This window comes from Homalodisca vitripennis, chromosome 5 (assembly GCF_021130785.1).
Source record: "Homalodisca vitripennis isolate AUS2020 chromosome 5, UT_GWSS_2.1, whole genome shotgun sequence".
NCBI classification, from domain to species: Eukaryota; Metazoa; Arthropoda; class Insecta; order Hemiptera; family Cicadellidae; genus Homalodisca; species Homalodisca vitripennis.
Genome location: NC_060211.1, coordinates 29,427,167 through 29,441,711, shown reverse-complemented (window position 1 = coordinate 29,441,711; position 14,545 = coordinate 29,427,167). Strand labels below are relative to the sequence as shown.

Genomic DNA, 14,545 nt, shown 5'->3' with positions numbered 1-14,545 from the left:
AAGTCCTGGTTGTTTCAAACGCACGGTATAGAGAGAGGATATTATGTTCTCAACGAGATTCATAACATTAATCCTCTGCTCTATGTTTCTTAGGAGGGTCATGACTAGGTTGTACAGTATTAATTTTAGTAAGTGAAACAACCCAGCAGGGATCACTTCTGGCTGGTTTCTATCTTCCATTTGAAACTACACTAGGTACAGTAAAAATTACAATAATGAGAATAATGATGAATAACCGATGTGTCACTTAAATCTGGGCAACCTTATTGATGTCCAGGAGCAGCACATCACTAACCGCAAATTGAGGCATTTGATAGGTCTAGTCTACTGCGGGAGATGACTGTTGGAGTTTGTGGGGTTCCTTCCCTAACTGTGTGGTTCTTGCTAGCCTAAACAAGGGTGTGCTACTCCTTGCCTGCTTCGACTGGCTGGTTCAGAGGTGGCCTCCCTTTCTTCCGGGGGACATGGCTTTGAGATTAGACCCCTAGTTTTTCCTCATGGATCTCTATAGGAGACGACCCTACCCCCTAACCTTACCCATCCTGAATATCCTGTCACTCCGGAAGCAGCGCTAAGGTTCTTATATGTTTATGTGCAATTTATAAGCTTCTTGTCCTAAGAAAACAAAAAAAGTTAAAAAAGATGGCTAGCTGTTATCAAGCTGATAAGGTTAATTAATGTGTTTGGATAATTTTAAGGGCATGTTTCTATTGATTCTCCCCGTAATTTACCATTTACTAATGTTTGAGGGCAATCAATACTGCGAAACCTATGATTAAAATATTTGTAAAACTGGAGTGATAAATAGACTAGGTAAGCATGTGAAACAATGTAAACATTGTCAGCTAAATATGTTGAGCCAGTATAATATTGTTTGCATAGATTAGTCTTAACAAAGCTTTAGTCTGGAACCGAAATAACACAAGACCCCTTTGTTTCAGAATTACTGGGCCACGAATACGGATTCCAATTAATTAGCGGAAGGGTGTATAATTGTAAGTATCTTGTTTACGTTTTGTTAACTAGTCTGTTATGAAGAAAGCCTATTAAAAATTTGCTAACCTAACCGCAGAATGTTTCTATAACACTCGATATTGATAATACAAAGTTTTATGATACAACATTTTGAAATCTACGAAATGGATTTATATGGAACTGTTTAAACGTGTTTATCTGACCTCTTAGGTATTTGCTAAGGTGTTGAAAATGTTTGTGCCTAACCGTGGAAATTCAGGAAAATGGCCATACTTTAGATGAAAAATGTTCATTACATTTCGAATTTGTTATGGGTCTCTAAATGAGTCTTATAGGCTCAAAATGATTTTTTTCACGTTTTCATAATCAATTGCGAGAAACGTAGAAAACGGTGTATCACTCAATATTCATTTAAATATTGTATAGTGAGGCTTGAAACACAGATTTTAATTGAAACAATTTTATTGCAATGCTGATTGTAATGGTGATGATATCCATATTTGATCCCATCACAAAGGTCTGGTGTAGTAAGGAATGTTAGGGTGCGAAGATCACATACTTAAGCGATGATTGGGTACAAGTCAATGCACCCTAAAACCCAAAAGTTGAACCCACATTGAGCCACTAGTGTATATAGAAAGGGTTGTTATTAATCAACAGATGACGAAATACATTAAATTATTATGTGATTGACGAATAGTTGGTTTCATGACTTTGATTTGTACTTGACCAAATCAAACTGATTTGATGACATTGATGGCGATTTTCAAATTTTCGTGTATCCTGAGATTTGAAGGATAACTCTAAGCAATCGTAAGATTTAATATACCCAATAAAAAGCCACTAACTATAACCATGATGAATATCTAGACTTTGTGATCAAATCATTATTCTTCAACCATTCTTCATTATAGCTGTTCCGTCATGAGTCTAGCACGTAACATTACAGACGAAACTAAGACCATTTTAAAGTTTCTAATTAGAGATTCGCCATCTCGTAATGTTTTAAGTATTCCGAATATAAAACAGCTCTTTTGAAATGTTTATGAATTTATTAAAATACAGTTTGGAATGTTCAACATTTTTACTGGAAACACCCTGAGATGGCACTCCAACTAAAACTTTTTAACTGCACCTCCAACCTTTGAAAGACTTAAAAAACTTCAAAGAGAGCAGAAATAAAGGATGAAATAAAAGTATGAGGTTAAGCTATATTTACAGTTACTAACCGCCAAGGTTACTAAGAGCATAAAGTTTTAATATTTCTTTAGAGATTACAGTACATAATTTAGTATGGAGTTTCTCTATGTTTGTCAATAAATTGCAATGATAAATATATTTCATTCCTAGTTAACATTTTTGAAAGTTTAAAAGGACTTATAACTTCACACTTTTCCAATAATCTATAACAAGGCGAAGGGATTGCCATTTCAAACTTTTTGTAGATGGCCGTTACACTTATTAAGGAAAATTTACTCAAAGTTTGCATTGCGCAAAAATCCAACACTTTCTCAAAACCTACCAACGTTCTTCAATTCCAAATTCTATTTACAATCCTTTAAAAGTTGCCAAGGAAATCGGGTATTTTGATCACCTTGTAAAACAACAGCACCAAGAGGTTCGAAACGTTCTCAGACCAGGAAGAAATACTCAGTCCCCGACGCCAAAAGACAAATCATAGCAGACCATAGTGACAGTCCTACTATGACATAGATAGCTTCAAAATTTTTGCAGGGCTGCAGAAATATTTGAAGTTTGAAAAGTTTTACAGGCGAAACGGAATTTCAGTAAAGTATTTTGTAGTAACTATTAATCCCGTATTTGGTAGGATCGGTTAGCGGGGATCGAAAAATGCTGAATTTTTCCTACCACTAACTCACACTTGCATATCTCTTAGTTATTGAAAATATACTTTGCAAACAGGAACTAAGCAAAATTTGTTCCAAATGAAATAAATATCTACAAATAAATGAAACCGTGCTAATAGATGGAAATCAGTCTTGGTAGTTTAAAATATGCTGTGCTTAAGAGAAAAATCCATTAAGTTTGCTTCAATATTAAAATGATATAACCACAGAAATACTAATCACCAACTTGTCTAGATAACAATCGATAAGGAAACCAGTATTCAAACCAGTACTATATAATAATTTGCCTCACTCAATATTAATTAATTATTGTCCCACTAATTTAATCATTGAACTTCTTAAATAATTTACAACTAATTAATTGAGTGATCAGTATCTTCACTTAAAATTTAAGGGTCTTTGCCTTAAAAATATTCAAAATACTCAGCACGACTTTGTACATACATCGTGCAGCTGAACGGTTAGTGCGCTAGCATAAGTAAAGTTGCATGTTTATGAAGTCATAAACTTGAAATATCCTGGTACGCTGAATTGACTTGAACGTCGGGAAAGCCGTAATCATGATGAGAGAAGCCAACAGAACCTTGCTACAGAGAGGAAGGCGTAGAAAGCCTGAAAGTAAGACGAGACGGCGACGTTATTAAAGTTGGTAATTGCTTGTCGGCCTGGCCAACGGAAAGTTCCGAAGGTGAAACAGCACTTATTTTTCCTCGGTTTTGTGAAATAAACCGATGAAACTAACCTTTCATTGATGACGACCGTTTCAAATAACCACAGAAAGCATACTAAGTAGTAACACAATTATTGGGCAAAACTATAACTGTAGGATGTCAATAATATTCATTGCATATTTTGCTTTATTTCTAGTTGTAAAACTGTAGCAGTTGCCTGCTTGCTTGAAATCGTGACAATAGGTATTAAGCTAAAATATCATTGTGAGGTCCCTAGCGTATAGGCCGTCTCTCGCGAGTAAGAAGTGGGATTATTTATTACCAATTTACGTAATTTACCGAAAACATATCGCAAAATATCCAAACTTTTAACTATGCTCAGTGAAACAACTTTTTCTACTCCAGTTACGTAAATAACAATATAGTGTGTTTAATATTTAAAAATGAAATATTTTTAACGAGTTTTTATAAGATAACAGGATTTTGGTCATTTATCATCGTTATATTAAAAAAAAGGTATAACGTTTCGAGGATTGGAATCTATCCTTCTCAACAAGTGGGGGAGGTATTGGTACATATAAAAATAAAGAATAGATAGACGAAAATAATGGGAAGAAAAGGGTTCAAACGTACCTCAAAGCTACTTGGAGTCTAGTCCCGAGCACTAGACTACATTCCAAGTAGCTTTAGGGTATGTTTGAACCCTTTTCTTTCCATTCTTTTTACCTTTCTATTCTTTATTTTTGTACGTACTAATAACTCTTCCACCTGATGAAGAGGGTAGATTCCAATCCTCGAAACGTTGAGTTATACCTTTTATAACCACAACAGTGACAAATGCCCATAATCTGTTATTCTAGCAAAACCTTCCATCGTTAACAACAAACTTTATACAAAAAGTGTATATAATTTTATCTTAATACATTCGGGCGGAGTGTAAAATACTTTACGACCAGATTGTTTACGTCAATTCTTGTGGTACGCAACATTACATAATTAAAACTGGCCTTTTTCATGAGACAGACAGTCTAATAATTTAGGATGCAAATAGAGAATCGTGTATGGACAAGTGTAATATAAATTTCTCCACTGTTAGTTTATTTATTTTGTAGTAATATCTGACATTTTAACACCAATGATACTATATATATATATATATATATATATATATATATATATATATATAGATTCTTTGGAATTTTTCGTGGTTTAGGACTACAGACGATCTGCAAATTTATTTCGTACAGAAAGAAAATTCTATTAACACTATTCAACAAATCTCCAAAAATTATATGACTATATATTCAATAATTCAGATGTAGGCCATTCCGAGAGTCTTGTTACATTCAAAATCAAAGTAGCACCGTTTTTTATTGAACATTTTTGAATTAAGTTGTTTCTATGAAGATGTCACATGGGTGGTCAATTTTGGACAGTCATATAAGTGGATCCCAAGATAATTAACTCATAAAGTGAATTTTATATCTGGGAGGAACGCTAAATTATTACTTTTTCAGACGATTATTAGAACATTTAAGATAAAATGGTACTAGTTGAAAACCATAATGAAAGATAATTTTTAATTCACTGTTATAAAATCTGCTATCTTGATGGCCAAAAATTGAGATCATTCATAAAAAACCCGCTAATAAAATGTTATGATATTGATCTAAGATAACAGTTTATTTGGCAACTAATTTATGTAAATATAATGAAGTTCAGTATCAAGCCCTGCGGCACTGTGTCAGTGTTAATTTAGTTTTAACCTTTTTACAATTAAGATCGACACCAGCCCGATTCCGGGCCAGGATAAAGACCGGAAACAATTCATTTGCCTTTCTGTCCACACTATGTCTCGAAAACGAACCTATACACCTGAAAGTTTGTATCACTTTATTAGTATACAGGGAACATTGAGTTAGATGAGGGTGCATGTCACTCCATTGAATATAGATGGACGTTATGGATATTTTTAGATTTAGTAAGTGCTACGCCACTCTGGCCTCTGAAGTCGCAAAAAGCCATTTTGCATTACAGTAATCAACTGTTCTGTGTAAACATTATTTTATGACAACACAATCATATGTTTGATTAATTTAACACTATTTTAAATTTCTTTACATGAAAGAGTAAGCTTGATAGTAACAACATTTATTTCAAACTTTGTTTGCATCCGCTTTTGAGTACAGAGTAAGAAAATATCCAGATAATAAAGTTGAAAGTTTTAGTAAAAAGTTTTAGTAAAAATAAACTTTTAACTTTAAATTTTAGAAAATATTAAATACTGAATGCTTGTTAAGTATTGTAATGCAGATATAAAGTACAAAGTTACTGTCCAACGTTTACTATAAATTTAAATGGCTGTTGTAAAATCTATCGTTGTTGTCTTTTGACAGAAGTAGTCTTCTCAGATAATTGTATCGGAAATATAATTCCCGTGAACCAGAAGTGCTCATACATTTGCAAAGCCTACGAACAATTGCGTTCGAAACTGCGGTAACTGCTAGTATTATTACGAATTCTTTTAAATTTTAATAATACAAATCCCTATAGCGGTCAGTGTGCAATTCACGTTCTTAATGGTGTGTGGATGTGTGGATGTCAAGAACAGTGCTTTACGGTTGATCGGGAAACAAGGCAAAATCAACTTTGGCACAAAAATACTAAGACCTGTGTAAATTAGAATGTCCATAAATATACGCTTTTCAACATATTTTCTTGATCGTGACAACAAGGCAAACTCAACGAAATTGGATTCGAAGCCGCGGGTAACAGCTATAACTCAATAATAGGAATCATTGTTGCAGACAGAGTGCTCAATTGTGTGTGATGTCACCAACAGTGTTTTGAGGTTATGATCATACAGGAGATAACAGGAACGCTCATCATATTACGGGAAGAATGGGCGTGTTAACTTTTACTAAAATTAATTACTAGTTACAAAACCTTTATTAACGAGTTAGTAGGACGTAGAACAAAACTAGAAACGACGTTTCTAGTGTAATTACCACACCCATTAATTGTTGGGACAGTTTCCAAGCGACAGTTTCTGAACTAGAACAATCATTTATATAAATGAGGCCCATGTTTTACCAAACAAGAGCTGTCGGAGGCGAGTTTCCTCGGAGACACCGGTTGATTAGCGAGTATTGATCGTAACTCGGCCGCTCTGCTCGGCTCGGCCCTCATTACAAACAAAGCTATTCTCTCGCTATTTCACATTTTTCCTCCACCTTTTTACACGTCGTAAAAATAGTATTATGGCAGAACAAAAATGTATTTTCATTTTAAAAATCTTCTAAGGTGTCACTGGGTCAAATGAGGTTCTCGTGTAAACGTCTGTGTCGCGCCCGCTGTGGTATCTGGTAAATCTAAATTGACAGTGAGGAGTATCAGTTTAATTTTTTTTATTTTTAAAAGTTTTATCTAAAAACGTGTATTGAGTAACAGAGTACAATTTAAAAAAATCTAACCTAACGGTGTTGATTAAATTGGAAAATTGTAATAATGATCTAGTTAGGTGCTTCACGTAATAGCAAAATTCAACAATGTGTCTCTTCAAATGTTATATAATATATAAATTTTGCATTTTGGCGATGGAAATATTACGGATCGTATTATTTTAAATATTCGGTACGTAAGTCTGATTCAACCATTTTCAGATTACTGTTAATTTTTATATAATCCTGAAATCATAGACGCCAAGCCGGCATTTTAATTCAAAAGTTGCGTTTGGGCATAAAAGAATAGATTGTTAGGTTTAAAATAATTTTTACTTGATTGTTATTTAGTTATTTTAAGCTGTTACCCGTTAAATATCAACGGAAGTGTGGTAATTGCACTATAAATGGTTTTTAAATTACATAAATAACGTACATACAAATTGGTTTTGAAAATAAATTTAATATAGGAATGTAAAAACGGAAAAAACTTTAATCGTATTACGTAGATTTTGAGGAAACGCAACAATTTTAAAGACTTGTGAATAAATATGTAAAGTTAGCTACACGTCTTTGCAAGTAATCTTCTTAAAGGCGTTATTCAGGATAAAATTCGTCTTAAAGTGATCGAAGACAAGATTTCTGAAACATCTATTTCCTTGTGCTTCGTTTCTAAATTGCTAGCAAAATAAGAGAAGTAATGCAGGAGAAAAGTAGTGGAAGTAGAAGAAGGCTTTAAAGAAAGGGCACAGTGATAAAAATACTTAGCATCATTCATCAAACTCGTTACGCGTGGGATAGATGGGCAAAGTATATACCTCCAGTCACAATTATATCCACCTAGTAAAGGACACATGTATAGCACAACGTTTCGCGGAGTGAAATCTACCCTCTTCCTCAAGTGCAATAAACCCAACTTTTTAGTGGCATCCATTGTCAAATGTTGTACGTTTTAAGCACATGTTTATGTATTAAGTTACTTTTTAAAATACATTTTGTGATATATAGCGATTGAAAAATGCCCGAACACTAATTATCCTTTCAAAACCTGATGGTATAGTAACACACTTTAAACAAAGAATTATCTCATGATAGCCGATGAAAAAAAAAAAAACAGATATAAATATTTCCTTAAAAATAAATGTTAAACTATGGACATCAATACAGAAACTTGAATCAAAGTGACTTTTTATGACCAGTGAATAATTTCTTATGGAACTCTAATAGGGAGTCCTGAAATAATTAAGCATGGGTAAAGTTAAGCAAAACTTTATACTTATGATTAATAAATTTGGAATACGCAATTGTCGCGTAACAGGCTTTGGTGAGATTGCATGCAAGTTGCATGTATATGGCTCATTTATTAGACTACATGGGTTACTATGTAATTTGTTCAAATGCCACATGCTTGTATTGAGTTTGTGTACAAGTTTATTTATTCTGCGATTTTCTCGTTGCCACAATTATTATCCATAAGACCAATGTAAAAATATTCTCTGACGCTCAGCAACTCTTTACTTTTATTTTTTTAGAGAATTCTTTAGAATATTTACAGACAGACAGACAGAAATGTAATTTTTTCAGCACCTATAGTCCCTTCACTAACGCCCATCCGATAAAACGATGTACAACTGCCATCTAAAAACTTATCAAAATGTGAAAACTGTTACCCTAAAGTGATAAAACTTGTTTGAAATAATAATGGAGAATTGTATAATTTCTTTCAGTGTTTTTCGTTGATGCCTAAATAGTCGAGATAATATAATTGCAACTTTTGAATATTTGATAACCACCAGCTTATAACCGTAAGTTATATTAAACAATTTCTTAGAAAAAAAGTTCTTGTAAATTGAATTTATAAAATGCCTTGATATATTTGAATCAATGGTGTTGGGTAACGTATACAAGATATTTATAAGTATTCATTCATATTAAAATATTGTTTCTTCATCACAGTTTTTTTTTTCAGGGCGTACAAGAAATATGACACCAACCAAACTAAGTTAGTTTGGAAGAGTTGGTGTTTACCTGCTGTTACCAAAGAATATTTTATTTCAGATCTGATATGAAAGTTTTCCTTTAAAATGTATGCGTCAAGTTTGTGTACCTGAAGGCATGAACGATTTGTTTTCTTGCAATTGTCTGATGCTCTCGTAAACTTTGAAACGCTGTTGGGGGAAAAACATTTAGATTGATGGTTTTTATACTCAGGGTTACATATTATATTGAATGTTAAATAGGTTCTCTTTTAAGATTTAAAGATTACTTGAATTTATAATAGCTTCGATGGAGTTCAGAATGAATTAGACCTCTTCCTTATGAACGAAGCCTATATCTGTCCTGCCAGTATTAAAATGATCATGGAACATAGTGGTTTTTGTTTCGGTTGGTTGATGAATATTTTTGACTTAATAAGTTGACTTAACTCCAGTTTACCATCCTCTTAGTGCAGCATCTGAAATCTGCCGCTGATTTAGACTTGACTCCTGGAAGAGATCCATAAAAGCGAACACTATATTTTATTAGTAGTCTAGGTGTCTCTAATAGAGAAACGATGCAAAGAATTTGCTTTGAGCTTCTTCGTCGCCGAAGAAGCTCAATTCCAGCTCAATATATTTTGGATCTCTTCAGATGGTCATGACTCCAGATTCCAGGAGCCAAGTCTGGAACAACGTCAGATTTCAAACACTTGGACTATGCGCAATGTGACCTGGAGTTAACAATCCAACATAACTTAACATCCAAATAAATCATTTAATTTAAGGTGGTGCAATACATATTTGGATGGAATATATATTAAAAAAGGGTTTTGTTACAGCTGTTTTAAGATACCATTTCCGGAGCCGGGATAAATAGAAAATTGTTTGTTTTTAGAATTTCATTAGGAGAATTTGAAGAAGAATATAAAGGCATCTTATATGAAGCAAAAACAGCTTTTGAAGATATGAATTTTGTATATGAATTTTTTTACAATGTATATGGAAGGTGATTGGAGAGTAACATGTTCATTTATAAAAAAATACATTCGTAATAAAAATGTCTTAAAAAGGTATGTAATTTTAAAATGTCTTATTTAATTTTAAATAGTCTAAAGTATAAAAAACCATGCCAATTCTTGAAGCTTAAACTTATGTAAGTACTGTAAAATATTTACAATGTTCATCTTCAGCATTTTTTTTATTTGGCTTTGATTACAAAGTTGTCTAAATTTCGTAATTTATATACTTGTAGTTCCGCGTGTATAGTGAATAATTACTTTTCTGTCTTCAGCAAAATTTATCTTAAAAGACTATGAATAAATAAATAAATAAATATATATATATATATATATTATATATATATATATATATATATATTATTGCACTACTTCACCACTTTGAGTGAAAACATTTTGTTCAAATGAAACTAAAGCGGTCTGGAGTTGTTAATATTGTGTATTTCTGCCTCTATAGAGAGATGAAATGGAGCTAGATTAATGGTGAAGACAGTTCTGTAGACATGCCGAAAGCGACTGGAATTGTAAACCGACCGAATTATGGATATATGTTCGTCGATTTCAGGAGGATGCTCCCTCGGTCCCAGCTGTCAATATTGATGACGGTCATGTCACTGATGTCACTGTGCTGTTTCCGAAGTTAGGAGAACACTTTACGTGGTCATGAAGATATGTTGAATTAGGTACCCTATATAGTTAACAATGGGAAATTCACACACACACACACACATACACACACACACACACACACACACACACACACACACACACACACACACACACACACACACACACACACACACACACACACACACACACACATATATATAATTCACTAGTATACGTCAATAAATGTGTACACTTTCGTTTCCATATGCACTGTATATAGCTGAAAACAAATTTGGTTATTTGTAATATAATTAATTATTTTCAAGAGAATCCCCTTTCCCTCTGCAAGACACTGATAGTTATTATTCTTTTTAAATTTGGATAAACACACTTATAATATGGATGTTGCTCAAAAAATTTTCAAAAATGTATTATAGTTTTGTGCAAACTTATATTTCCAGTCAAGTACAGCTGCGTGAGTTATTGTTTGAGTCCTTCAAACTTCTCGTAGTTTTAGCAATTCTGGTTCGTGGATCTGTTAGAAAAGATTAACACAATCTACCATAAAACAAAAATAACTAAAATCCTTAAGCCTCATCAGAATAGTAGTAATCACTTTTTAATTGAAAATTGACCTTACTAGGTTTTCAATTACTACTGCGTTTCCTGTAGAAGTGGAGGGGTTAGAATTTAGGAAAGGTACATCGTAAAGTACATTAGGCTGTGTATAGATTTCACTCTGACTTTCTCAGGACATGTAAGCAGTGTTGTTTCAAAAGCCAGGAGAATCATAATCTTGGGTGTTGCAAGTGGATTGCTCGATTTTAAATACATTTATACATTCTTGATGCGAAGCAACCCTTGAGTAAGCATCATTGTCAGGAGTAACTATGATCAACTTTCTGGAATCATCTGGAAGGTTCATGAGCTAGTCGGATTAGATGTTCAAATGGATCATAGACTTTCGTCTCACGCTTAGTTCTTCATGCTCTAGAAGTATCCGAGTATACCTAAGTTGTGGAAGTAAATTTTTACTATTCCCACATTTGGAACTGAGGTGTATTAATATCGGAAACACTTTAAAGAAACAGATTTTTTAGTACTTTGGCACGTTTTTATGGATCTTTTAGTACTTATTACATGCACACTTTGACTATAAGACTTGTTTTTAAAGTACTGCATTCTTAGGACTCAGAGCTGATTGGATTCTTCATTCTTGGAACTGACATTTGATGTCCAATTTGGGAGGTGGAGTCAATCACTCTGGTTAGTGTAGAGCGAGAGCTTCATTTAAATGAAAAATGATTCTCTGAAAATATAAAGTACTTTTAATCACTTTGCAAGTATTTCTATCAAAGAGTTTTAATGAGGTTCTTGTATTTGTAGAGGAACAGCATTAATCCGAAGAGAAAACCTTTACTTCCTGAATTATGAAATAAAACTTAAAATACAGTTTCTAGATCTTTTCATTGATTAAGGTCAATATTATTTGTTTACCAAAAGTTAAAAACTTCCTTGCTACATTACATTATAATATGTTTTCTAAGAAGAAGCCCAAGTGATTATTTTAATCTTAACCCATTTCTTAACATTATGTTCGTTCTTATTAGAAATAGAATAATTTTCCTCGAATTATCTGTCTACTTGTAAAGCTATAAATTAAATCTTTAAATAGTAATATTAATTGTAATTTACATATTATTAACTATTGTGTAAAATAATACTTATTACGTAAAGATCCAAGTAAACTTTAAATTTAATCTTCGAAATGACATTACTTATTTCTAGGGTTCTTTGGAATTTCTGAAAAACACAATAAAATATTTAGCTGAAAATCATATTGTAAATTTGAAATTTGCGATCGATTGTACAGTTGTAATGGCCAAATTTTTTCCTATATTTCGATGACCATCGTATTTTGGAATGAAAATGAGTAATCCTTATTGGCTGAGAGTTTCCGTCTGTCTGTTTGTCTGTCCGCAACATGTCTCGAGACGAACTACCCTGTAAAGAAGAAATTATGTGTGAAACTTCATTTTTATGTAAGCAACATTAAGTTCGATGATGGTGCATGTCACTCTACGAGGTTTGGCTGAGCGTTAGCAAACATTGTTACGTTGGGTCTTATGTGTAACATAGTGGCAACGAGAAAATCACACAATACATAAATCTTAAAACAAACTGAGCAAAAATCATATTGATGATATGTAATGACACATTTAGCCTTATGAAATTATCTATAGACCTGAAATTTTGCATGCAACCTTAGCGAAACAATTTTCGTGGTGTGGTGTACTTTTTAATTAATTAATTTACTAATTAAAGAATATTAATGTTATTGATACATTCACCCGCTTTCGAGTGCTGAATAACGGAAAGCTAAGCTTCATATTGAAATATTGTTAAAACATTGAAATATCGTTAAAACATTGAAATATTGTTAAAACATTGAAATATTGTTTAAGACATTGGAATATTCTTAAAACATTGAAATATTGTTTAAACATAGAAATACTCTTAAAACACATAAAAATAAAACTTTTTTATGATTTGCGTGATACAGTAATGTTTTTTACTCGTAAGTTAAAAAAGAAATTGTAGCTTCCACAGCCATAAAATATGTCATAGGTTAAGTCGTAATAACACTAGACTGAAATACTCTTTAAATAAATAACATTTTATCGTTAGTAAACCTCAGCGTTTTTAAAAATATACCTATAATGGATATAGTAAATAGAAGTAGGCTATAAATAAATAAATATATATATATATATACATACAACGTTTTATATATATAATTTCTTCAATAAACATTTAATCACAAAAAGTACTTGCTCCGCCGGGACTCGAACCCGGATCTCTCACTTCCCGGGTGAATTTGCTACCATTACACCACAGAGCCCTTACTTTTTACGATTCAATTATTTTGTATTTGGCCGTATATGTCACATATGTTTTTAAATAACCAAACTAACATATGATCGGAAGACTAAATACCTGTCAAACGACTTTTATTTTATGAATTAAATTTGTATAAATGGCAATAGCCGAATTTAATTTAATTTATTCATATATATATATATATATATATATATATATATATATATATATTCATATGAAACGTTGAAATGCACTGTCACATCGTAGTAGACGTGGATATAGTCTGACAAGAAATCCGTCAGAACAGTCTCTCAAGTACACAAGAAACCCTTTAAGGGCAGGATGAGATGCAAACTCTGAAATTGGTAAAGTTATGACACGTTACTCGCTGACAACAGCGTACTCGATGCGTTTATACTAACTTGACCTGTGTCAAAGAAGTGTGTTTGATTATCCAATCTAAGCTTTATCCATTAATTCAATTAATGTTTTGTTTTGAAATCCATACAACTATTCAAACAGGATTGTTTGCATAGTCCAGACAATATTATTCAACTGGTAATCGATAAATCATAGAGCTCGGTGACTGAGTGCTTTCAATTTAATTGGTATTAATTTAATTTACACTAGTTGGCGTTCAGGTTCGAACTTTTAGGTAAATGGTTAACAGAGCATTATATAATGAATTTTCCATAGTAAACAATACCTTGATTTCGTACGCAATTGTTTGCATTTTCAAAGCAATTAGTATTTTTGATGAGAATTCCAATAAGTACGAGTAATTTGCTAAATTGTTTGCTAATTAATGACATATTTTTCAGTTAGTGTAATACAAGAATAACGCTAGTTCACTGCTAAATGGAGTCTGTAAATAACTTAATTATTATATTAATTTATATAATTTTAGTAATTATAATTTTAATAATTTTAGTCAACAATTTCACTTTTAATATTGACATGAAACGAAGTTCAAATAAAATGTTACTATACAGTTTGGGTCTCAAAGTATATTCTTTCAATTTTACAAATTTATACGGGCCGATTATGATAGGTGGAGATATTGCACTTGGCAGTTATAAAGTGAAGCTTTTTCAATAAATGCTACTT

The 14,545-nt window shown here is 32.4% G+C and overlaps 1 protein-coding gene across 3 annotated transcripts in view; it reads left to right on the top strand.

Annotated features, from left to right (window-relative positions):
* The window catches only part of LOC124361905, a 238,310-nt gene that overhangs the window by 181,025 nt on the left and 42,740 nt on the right, over positions 1 to 14,545 (top strand). For all 3 annotated transcript variants that reach the window (XM_046815962.1, XM_046815963.1, XM_046815964.1), the window contains one exon: positions 942 to 995. The gene's annotated coding sequence lies outside the window, so the exon portion shown is untranslated. The remainder of the gene's footprint in view (positions 1 to 941; positions 996 to 14,545) is intronic.